The 9,395-nt window shown below is 44.9% G+C and overlaps 1 non-coding gene across 1 annotated transcript; it reads left to right on the top strand.

Moving 5' to 3' along the window:
• The first annotated feature begins 8,037 nt into the window (after window positions 1–8,037).
• On the top strand, window positions 8,038–8,110 carry TRNAG-UCC. The gene has a single exon. It is a non-coding gene; the product is annotated as a tRNA-Gly (tRNA).
• Window positions 8,111–9,395: the final 1,285 nt, after the last annotated feature.

The following is a 9,395-nucleotide window of genomic DNA, read 5'->3' as shown; positions in this document are numbered from 1 at the left end:
TGGGCTGGTGATCTGTTTCACCATAGATAGTATACATGCTGTTCTTTTGAAACATCCCACCCTCACCTTCTCCCACAGAGTTCAAAAGTCTGTTCTGTATTTCTGTGTCTCTTTTTCTGTTTTGCATATAGGGTTATCGTTACCATCTTTCTAAATTCCATATATATGTGTTAGTATGCTGTAATGTTCTTTATCTTTCTGGCTTACTTCACTCTGTATAAGGGGCTCCAGTTTCATCCATCTCATTAGGACTGGTTCAAATGAATTCTTTTTGACGGCTGAGTAAAATTCCATGGTGTATATGTACCAGGGAATTTATTTTCAAATGGAACAGAAAGAAAGAAGAGGAGATCCCAAATGTCTGCTCTCCTTCCAAGATTTAAAAGGCCTGATGCAAGAAGGAAAAGATAACAAATGTGCCTCCAGTAGTTCATTTTACCATAAATACTTTTTTTTTAATTTATTTATTTTTAATTGAAGGATAATTGCCTTACAATGCTGTGTTGGTTTCTGCCATACATCAACATGAATCAACCATAGTATACGTAAGTCCCCTCACTCTTGAACCTCCCTCCCACCCCACCCCACCCCACCGCTCCAGGCTGTCACAGAGACTCCGTTTGAGCTCCCAGGGTCAAACAGCAAGTTCCCGCAGTCTTTTCACTGCGATAAGGAAGAAGTTCGGGTTTCCCGGCTGGTGCTAGGGGTAAAGGACCCACCTGCCAATGCAGGAGATGTAAGAGATGCGGGTTCAGTCCCTGGATTGGGAAGGTCCCCTGGAGGAGGAAATGGCAACCCATTCCAGTATTCTTGCCTGGAGGATCCCATGGACAGAGGAGCCTGGTGGGCTAGAGTCACAGGGTGGCACAGGATCAGACACGACTGAAGCGACTTAGCACGCGTGCAAAGAGAGAGAAGTATAGTGTATCAGTGCCTGATGGTAACAAGTGAAGTCGCTCAGTCGTCTCCGACTCTTTGTGACCCCATGGACTGCAGCTTCCCAGGCTCCTCCGTCCATGGGATTTTCCAGGCAAGAGTACTGGAGTGGGTTGCCATTTCCTTCTCCAGGGGATCTTACCGACTCAGGGATTGAACCTGGGTCTCCCGCATTGCAGGCGGACGCTTTACCCTCTAAGCCACCAGGGAAGACCCTGGACTGTAACAAAACTGTAGCCAAATCAAAGGATGGCTCTATCAAACTGGTTTTGATTTCAGAATATCAATCTGAGCTTGTGATAGCTTTCAATTTTATGCCTCAACCAACAGGGCAGCTATATGAATTTCACACACATGTGCGTGTGTGGACACCTGCCTGTGCACACACATGCTTCTCTTACAGAGTGATCCTAGTGATGAGAAACAAAACACAGCATGCACAGTGAAGCAAATGCCAGGACAGGGTCTGCTCAGCTTTTGAGGGAGAGTCTGAGAGCTGTCCTAGTTCTTCTCAAAGTTCTGCTCAGCCAAGCCCACCAAATCCCAAGGGAGAAGGGACTGCTGAGTTGCCCACTTCTAGAGCCCACAAGCCTCCTGCAGACAAAAAGACCCAGGTCTACCCCTCCCCCAGGAAGGAAGTATCTGCCAACAAGCTGATGAGCTGAAGTGTGTAACATTCAAAAAGGGATGAGCGGGTGGTCCAGTGGTTAAGACTCCATGCTTCCACTGCATGGGGCATAGGTTCCATCCCTGGGGAGGAAGCTAAAATCCCATATGCTGGTGCAGACCCAAAAAAAAGGGAGAGTGAGGTAGCAGACTCTCCTCCTCCAGAGGATGGGAGGAGGAGGAGGAGGATCCAGTGGGAGCAAGAAAGGGGAGCTAGAAGGAGGGATGCTGCAGTCAAGAGGAGTGGTGTTGTGTTCTCCCAAAAAAAAATTCGTGGGGAATGACCTAATGAGTATGTTGGATCAAGTCACAGCCTTTGCCTCTTTTTCTATATTGAGCAGGTAAATCAACCTATCAAATCCATAACTATCCTGGGTGGATTCTGCCTGAGGAAGGAGGTCCTAGAGAAAGGGGGTAGTGGTCACCGTGTCATCATTCAGGGTCCTTCATCCATGGCAAAGACTGACCTGACTCCTCCTGTGGAGGAGAGCTGGAGACCTGCCTCCTAGCTGCGGGGGCAGGCGATGGAGGAACCTTTAGTCCTGCAGGAGCCAAGATACCCCACATCCAGGAGTAAGAGGCAGCAAGACTGCACTTGTGGATGTTCCCATCTACAAGAGGGGGAAAATGAACAACCCAGAGAGAAGAAGGGTGAGGCTCCTGCCACTGCGAGTTGCACTGCTAACTTCTACGTTTGTTCTCTTGCCTCTCTGTTTGCTCCTCTGCAGCAAAGAGCTCTGAAGTCCTTAAAACAAAATCAGTATTGACCAATTCACAGAGACGGAAAGTAGAATGGTGGTGGCCAAGGACTGGGAGAAGGGGGGATGAGAAATTGTTTAATGGGTATAGAGTTTCAGTTTTGCAAGATGAAAAGAGTTCTGGTGATGATGGTGGGTGATGGTAACACAACAGTGTGAATATGCTTCATACCCCAGGACTGGACACATAAACATGGCTAAGATGCTGAATTGTAAAGACATCTCTGGTGGTCCAGAGGTTAAGAATCTGCCTTGCAAGGCAGAAGATGAGGTTGGGGAACTAAGATCCCACATTCTACAGGTCAACTAAGCCCTCTCGCTGCAACGAAAGGTCCTGCATGATGCAACTGAGACCTGATGCAACAAAATAAACATATTTTTTAAAAAACTGACTTTTTTAAATGGTTATGTGTGTTTTACCACAAGTTTTAAAAATTAATGCTATTTGCTGAGCTTCAGGGACTTCCCCCGTGGCTCAGTGGTAAAGAAACCGCTTGTAGTGCAGGAGACACAAGAGACGCGGGTTTGATCCCTGAGTCGGGAAGATTCCTAGAGAAGGAAATGGCAACCCACTCCAGTATTCTTGCCTGGGAAATCCCATGGATGGAGGAGACTGGCAGATTACAATCCATGGGGCCACAAAGAGTCGGCCACAAGTGAAGCAACTGAGCATTGATTATTTGTAGATTTTCTTCATGATGGCTGTTCTAACTGGTGTGAGGTGATACCTCATTGTAGTTTTGATTTGCCTTTCCCTGTTAATGAGGGATGTTGAGCATCTTTTCACATATTTGTTGGCCATCTGTATGTCTTCTTCAGAGAAATTTCTATTTAGGTCTTCTGCCCGTTTTTTGATTGGGTTGTTTGTTTTTTTGATATTGTACTTCATGAGCTGTTTGTATATTTTAGAGATTAGTCCCATGTCAGTTGCTTCATTTGCAAATATTTTCCCCCATTCTGAGGGTTGTCTTTTCATCTTATTTATAGTTTTTTTTTGCTGTGCAAAAGCTTTTAAGTTTTATTAGGTCCCATTTGTTTATATTTGTTTTTATTTTTGTTATTCCAGGAGGTGGGTGAAAAAAGATGTTGCTGTGATTTATGTCAAAGAGTTTTCTTCCTAGGTTTTCCTCTAGGACTTTTATAGTGTCCAGTCTTACAGTTAGGTCTTTCATCTATTTTGAGTTTATTCTTGTGTATGGTTGTTAGGGAGTGTTCTATTTCATTCTTTTACATGTAGCTGTCCAGTTTTCCCAGCACCATTTATGGAAGAGCCTTGTCTTTTCCAACCATTGCTGTTCTATCTTTCCTCAAGGCACTCTTCCTTTGAAGCATGTACTATCCATCATGTAATACCATCCTTTTCCACCCACTCCCCCAGTGGGTCTGAAGGTCTTGGCATCTGGCTCCAAGTCTTTCTCGCCCCTGGACTCCTGCCAGCATCCAAGTAACTTCAGTGCTCTCCTTGATGACTCGGCCAATCCGACTTCCCAGATGGTGAGTGCCAGGCACTCTATCAGTAATTTCACATCGTTATCTATAACTCTCACAGCAAACCAAAACCCGGCTATAGCACCCCTATTTAGAGACATCAGGGGCTGGGATTCTAAACCATGCTAGTCAGACTCCCAAGTTCATGCTCACCTCTGCGTCAGAGTGAGAGACATCATACTATACTCTGCGTCAGAATGCACCTAAAACATAAGCCTAAAAACCCTGCTCCCTGCTGTACATTCTTCCCTTGCCCCTTCTCCCACTAAACCTCTTTCTCCACCTCACCAAACATCCAACCCCTCAATCCTTCCTTGGCTCCCAGTTAATCAGCCCTTCCTGACACTTCTCCCTCCATACCTGTGGCCAGAGAAAATTCCAGGAAAACCCCTCATGAGATTGTTTGTTTGGCCCAGTGCCCACATTATAAGCCCTCTCCCTTTGATCACCAGACTACTGATTAAATTAGCAAAATCCACTAGGCCTACAATTGTAAGCAATGTTATGGTGCTGATATAAGTGCCAGTTTGAACTTTTAAGAAGTGTGCTAGATTGGTTGGGACCAAGTAGAGAGAAAACAGCTGATGGCAGGTGGCAACTGATAAGAACCATGGCTACTCCCAGCGAGCCCCATAAACCAAAGGACCTGTGGTTCTTCCTGGGGCTCTTGGCCTAGCAAGAGCACTGTCACCATGAAGTCACTCCTGGCATCCACTAAAAGACATGGTATCTCTGTCCATCCTAAAGACAGTGACTCAGCACTCTAGGGGTCCCACAGTGGCTGGAAGAGATCCTCACTTCCCTTACCACCCATCAACATATACCCACCACTATTGACTCAGATGGTAAAGAATCTGCCTGCACTGCAGGAGACCCAAGTTCAAACCCTGGGTTAGGAAGACCCCGTGGAGAAGGGAATGGCAACCCCCTCCAGTATCCTTGCCTGGAGAATTCCATGGACAGAAGAGCCTAGCAAGCTACAGTCCATGGGGTCTCGAAGAGCTGGACATGACTTAGCGAGTAACACACATGGAATGATAAAATGCACTCTTGAGTAAACACTCCCCTTCCATCTTCTCCGGGACCAGTTTGTAGGGAAAGGTGAGAAGTGAATTAAGTGGACTTTGGTTGTTTAATGTGAAAACATATTTATGCCTGTGTGTTCTTTGTCTTTAAGCATATCAAAAATGCAAAGTGGGCTTCCCTGGTGGCTCAGTGGTAAAGAATCCACTTGTCAGTGCAGGACACACGGGTTCGATCTCTGATCCGGGAGGATCCCACATGCCGAGGAGCAACTGGGCTGGTGCGCCAAAACGATGGAGCCTGTGCTTTAGAGTCCATGCTCCTCAACAAGAGAAGACACCGCAATGAGAAACCTGCACACATCAACTAGAGAGTTGTCTAGTTGTCTAGTTGTCCTGTCTTGCTGCAACTAGAGAAAAGCCCACGCAGCACCAAAGACCCAGCACAGCCAAAAATAAAATTAATTAGCTAATTAATTTTTAAAAAATTTAATGTAAAAGTATATGAGACCTATCCATGACAAGTCCTGAACTCTTGGTTATCAACAATACAGACAGTAATACTTGGCAATCACATCAACAATGTCCTCATCAACATTTCTGTTCTCTTGCCCTGTTATCCTGACCTGTTTCCTCTCGCTGACAGTCCCCTTAGAACTGATTCCCAGTTCTAAGTTTTTCGGTACTACTAGAAAGACTCTCAAAACCCTGTTGATTACCTAAGTTATAAATTTAAGAGCTCAGCTCTGCCCTAAATATATCCCTCTATTGCATTTCCCTATAGCAGTACTTCCAAACTCTTCCAGGTTCTTTGAGCCCCCTATCCTAACCCTAGCCCATAACTTCCAAATGAAAGAGTCATCCACAACGTCCATGCCTTTCACCTTTCCAGTTTTATTTCCACTCATCTTCCCCACTTCTTTCTTGTCCAAAAAGAAAAGTATCCTACTCCTTTCTACACCCAATCACTTCTGCATTTTGATCCCATCCTCATTTTCCTCTTCTAGGATGTTTCATCAGTTATTGAGTTTTTTCCATCCAACCCATCAGTCAATAACACCAGGCTTCCCTCAATTCCACCTACTCCTCAAACCACTACCCTGCGTGCCCTTTCATTCACCACCAAGTCTACTTGTGGTCCTTGGGCCCTCAGCTCCCTCAACTTCCATTCATTTCTTACTTCCTGTAATTTAGTTCCCAGTTCTACTCCTATATTGAAGTTTCCCTTACAAGAGAAAAAATTTCCTATTTGTCAAACCCAGTCTTCAGTTCTCATCCAACTCTCCTTTCTGGAGTTACAGCACGGCTGTGAGGCAATACCAAGTGGAATTAATAGCAGGAATCCTGGAGTCAGTGGTCTGGGTGCAGCCAGTTTCCATGTGGTTACAAACTGTTTGACCTTGAGTTGAAGTATTCAACTTATCTGCACATCAATTTCCTCATCCCTAAAATGGAGAATGTGCTAATAGTTGCTCCTAGCATTTAAGTCTTACTAACTAGCTTAGTCAATGAGGAGGTGCAATCTGAGATAGTGAAAAGCCAGATTGGGAGTCAGGGGAACAGGGATTTAATCCCAACTCTAGAATCTTTGTAATAACAAGATCTCTGGGTCTCATTTTTTAAATAAACTGGGTGATCATGAAAGTGCTTTCTGGCCCTAAACACTTCTACGAAACATTAAACAGTTTGGCAATAATTTGAGAAAATGTACAAATGAGTACTAAATGAACAACACATGTAATAAGGGATTCAGGGAAAGGGAAGAATACTGTGAGCAAGATAGTTGAAGGTTAAATGGGCAAAACTTCAGTGAACCCCAAGAGACAGGGAGGATTTTGTTCGATGTAAAAGAGGGGGAAAGTTCTGAGTTTGAGAAGCAAAACAAACAAAGGTATGCAGTGATTTCAGGCACACCAAGAAGACCTCCCTGTCAAAAATAACTTCCCCATGACTTGTGTATGTGTCTGTGTGTGTGTGTGTGTGCTCAATTGCCCAGTCATATCTGACTCTGCGATAGGTTCTGAATGTTAATGGTTAATGGTTTGAAGTTACTGTTAAACCACAAATAAACTGTTGTTTATAACTGATAAAAATGAATGTGACCTATAGCCTGCAGCCACTTAAGGCAACTTGTAGAAGAATAATTAATAAAGGATGTACACCAAGATAGGCTTCCCAGGTGGCACTAGTGGTAAACCCACCTGCCAATGCAGGAGACACAGGAGAGCGGGTTCAATCCCTGCATTGGGAAGATCCCCTGGAGGAGGGCATGGCAACCCACTCCAGTATTCTGGCCTATTCTTGTCCATGAGAGAATCCCATGGACAGCAGAGCTTGACACACTACCGTCCATGGGGTTGCACAGAGTCAGACATGACTGAAACGACTTAGCTCGCACGTACACCAAGGTATTAGTGGTGGTTGTCTCTGGACAGTGGTTGCAACTGACTTTCATTATGCTTATCTGTATTTCTAAAATGAGCATGAGGGACTACTCTGGTGACACAGTGGCTAAGACTCTGTGCTCCCAATGCAGGGTTAGATCCCTGGTCAGGGAACTAGATCCCACGTGCCACAACTAAAGCTCCTGCATGTGCTTTGTTGCCCAGTCATGTCTGACTCTTTGGCACCCCATGGACTGCAGCCTGCCAGACTCTTCTGTTAAAGGGGATTCTCCAGGCAAGAATACTGGTATGGGCTGCCATCTCCTTCTCCATAAAGATCCTGCATGCTGCAGCTAAAAGATCCCACATGCTTCAACAAAGATTGAATATTCTGCATGCTGAAACTAAGACCTAGTACAGGCAAATAAATTCTTTAAAAGGGACATGAATTGTCATTTATAACCAATATGAACAACAGCACATTTAAGTTTTTAAATGCAATTAAGGAGGTTGTGACATCTTAAACCAAATTAGCAAAGGAAGTGACTGATTGACACATGACTGGGACTCAGTTGAAGCCACAGAGATGCCAGGGCACTGAAAGAATTGTTGCAAGTGAAGACAGTGAAGCATTGGCAACAGTCTTTGCCTAGAGCATAATTTGTCCCTGCAACAGTATATTGTAACCTCTTAAAGCCCATTTTATTTTTTTTACACCCACTTTTATTTATAATACCCCAAAATATTCAACAATTTTATTAATTACAAAAGATCTCTGGGAATTCCCTGGTGGTCCAGTGGTTAGGACTCTGCACGTCCAGTGCAGGGGCCCAGGGTTCAATTCCTGGTCAGGGAACTAAGACCTCACAGGCTGTGCAATACAGCCAAAAAAAAAAAAATCTCTTTTTAAGTACTGATACATAAAGGGTAATATAGCTAGTCAACATTTTTTGGTGCTTTTTCAGTGACAAATGCCTGTCAGTTATTCCTCACCTCAGTCCTTATTCTCAGATTTGTGATTACCTTGGAGCAGTTAATGGAGTTCTGAAGAGTGAAGTTTTGGGCAAGACAACTCATAAGAATAAGCATGATGGGGATCATTTTTTGTATCAGTTGTACTCTTACTTCATTCTCTCCTATAAATCAGATTTTCTGCAGCCTTTCCACCATTATGCCCTCAGAGAAGGGGAAAAAGCAACTCCGCAGAAAGGAGAGAATGACTTAGAAATATTTCCTCCCAGTTAACAGGAGAAATTAAACTTTCCAGTAAATGGTGACTTCAAAATAAGAGACATAAGCAGAGTGTGGCCTGGTTCCTTTGCCTTGGGCCTACATCTCAAAGTAAGAGGTCGTTAGGTAAAAGCTGAGGGAAAAGTCCAAAGTTGAGGGGTTCCTGCCCCCACTTCCTATTGGGGCTCCAAGAAGAAACCTCATCCCAGAATAATTTCCTCATCAGTACAGAGGAGTGTCATGGGGAGGGGGGAGGGGAAATGGTATGATTAGAAAGGGATCTGTGGGAATTCCCTGGCAGTGCAATGGTGAGGACTCTGCACTCCCACTGCAAGGGGCACAGGTTCGACCCTGGCTGGGGGCTAAGATCCCACATGCCACATGGCATGGCCAAAAAATAGAAAAAGAAGACAAAGGTCTGAGGTAGCACCTCAAAATCTTCCTCAGCTCCCTTATGAACAGAAAGGATCCAGAAATTCCCATGTTCCCCATGGAGGGCTTCCTGATGAATTTCCATGGAGGCTGCCAGGGTAGCAGTGGAAAGATCCTGTGACCAAGGACCGCAGAACAAACCACCCAGTCTGGGAATAAATAAGAATCCCAACAGACCTCAGGAGCATGTGTGGTGTCAGCAAGAGATGAGGTGAGTCAGGTCATCTAAAGAACAGCCACGAAGGCCCGAACAGACAGAGGGAGAGGCCCAGGCTCATCAGAAGCTGCTATCAGCAGGTGGTCAGTGACCTGCAGAGGTGACACGGACGTACAGAATGAGGCAACACAGAGGCCTGAGCCTCTGCACAGACCTCGAGGTCACTTAGTATCAGTGATGCTCTAATAAATTAAATATTTAACGACAGGCTCTCCAGAGATGAAAAGCCCTGGTTTGTGGTATTTAGAGATATCCTTGGTGT

This window comes from Cervus elaphus, chromosome 30 (genome assembly GCF_910594005.1).
Source record: "Cervus elaphus chromosome 30, mCerEla1.1, whole genome shotgun sequence".
NCBI classification, from domain to species: Eukaryota; Metazoa; Chordata; class Mammalia; order Artiodactyla; family Cervidae; genus Cervus; species Cervus elaphus.
Note: the sequence above shows the minus strand (reverse complement) of the source record. Positions and strands in the feature narration are given on the sequence as shown.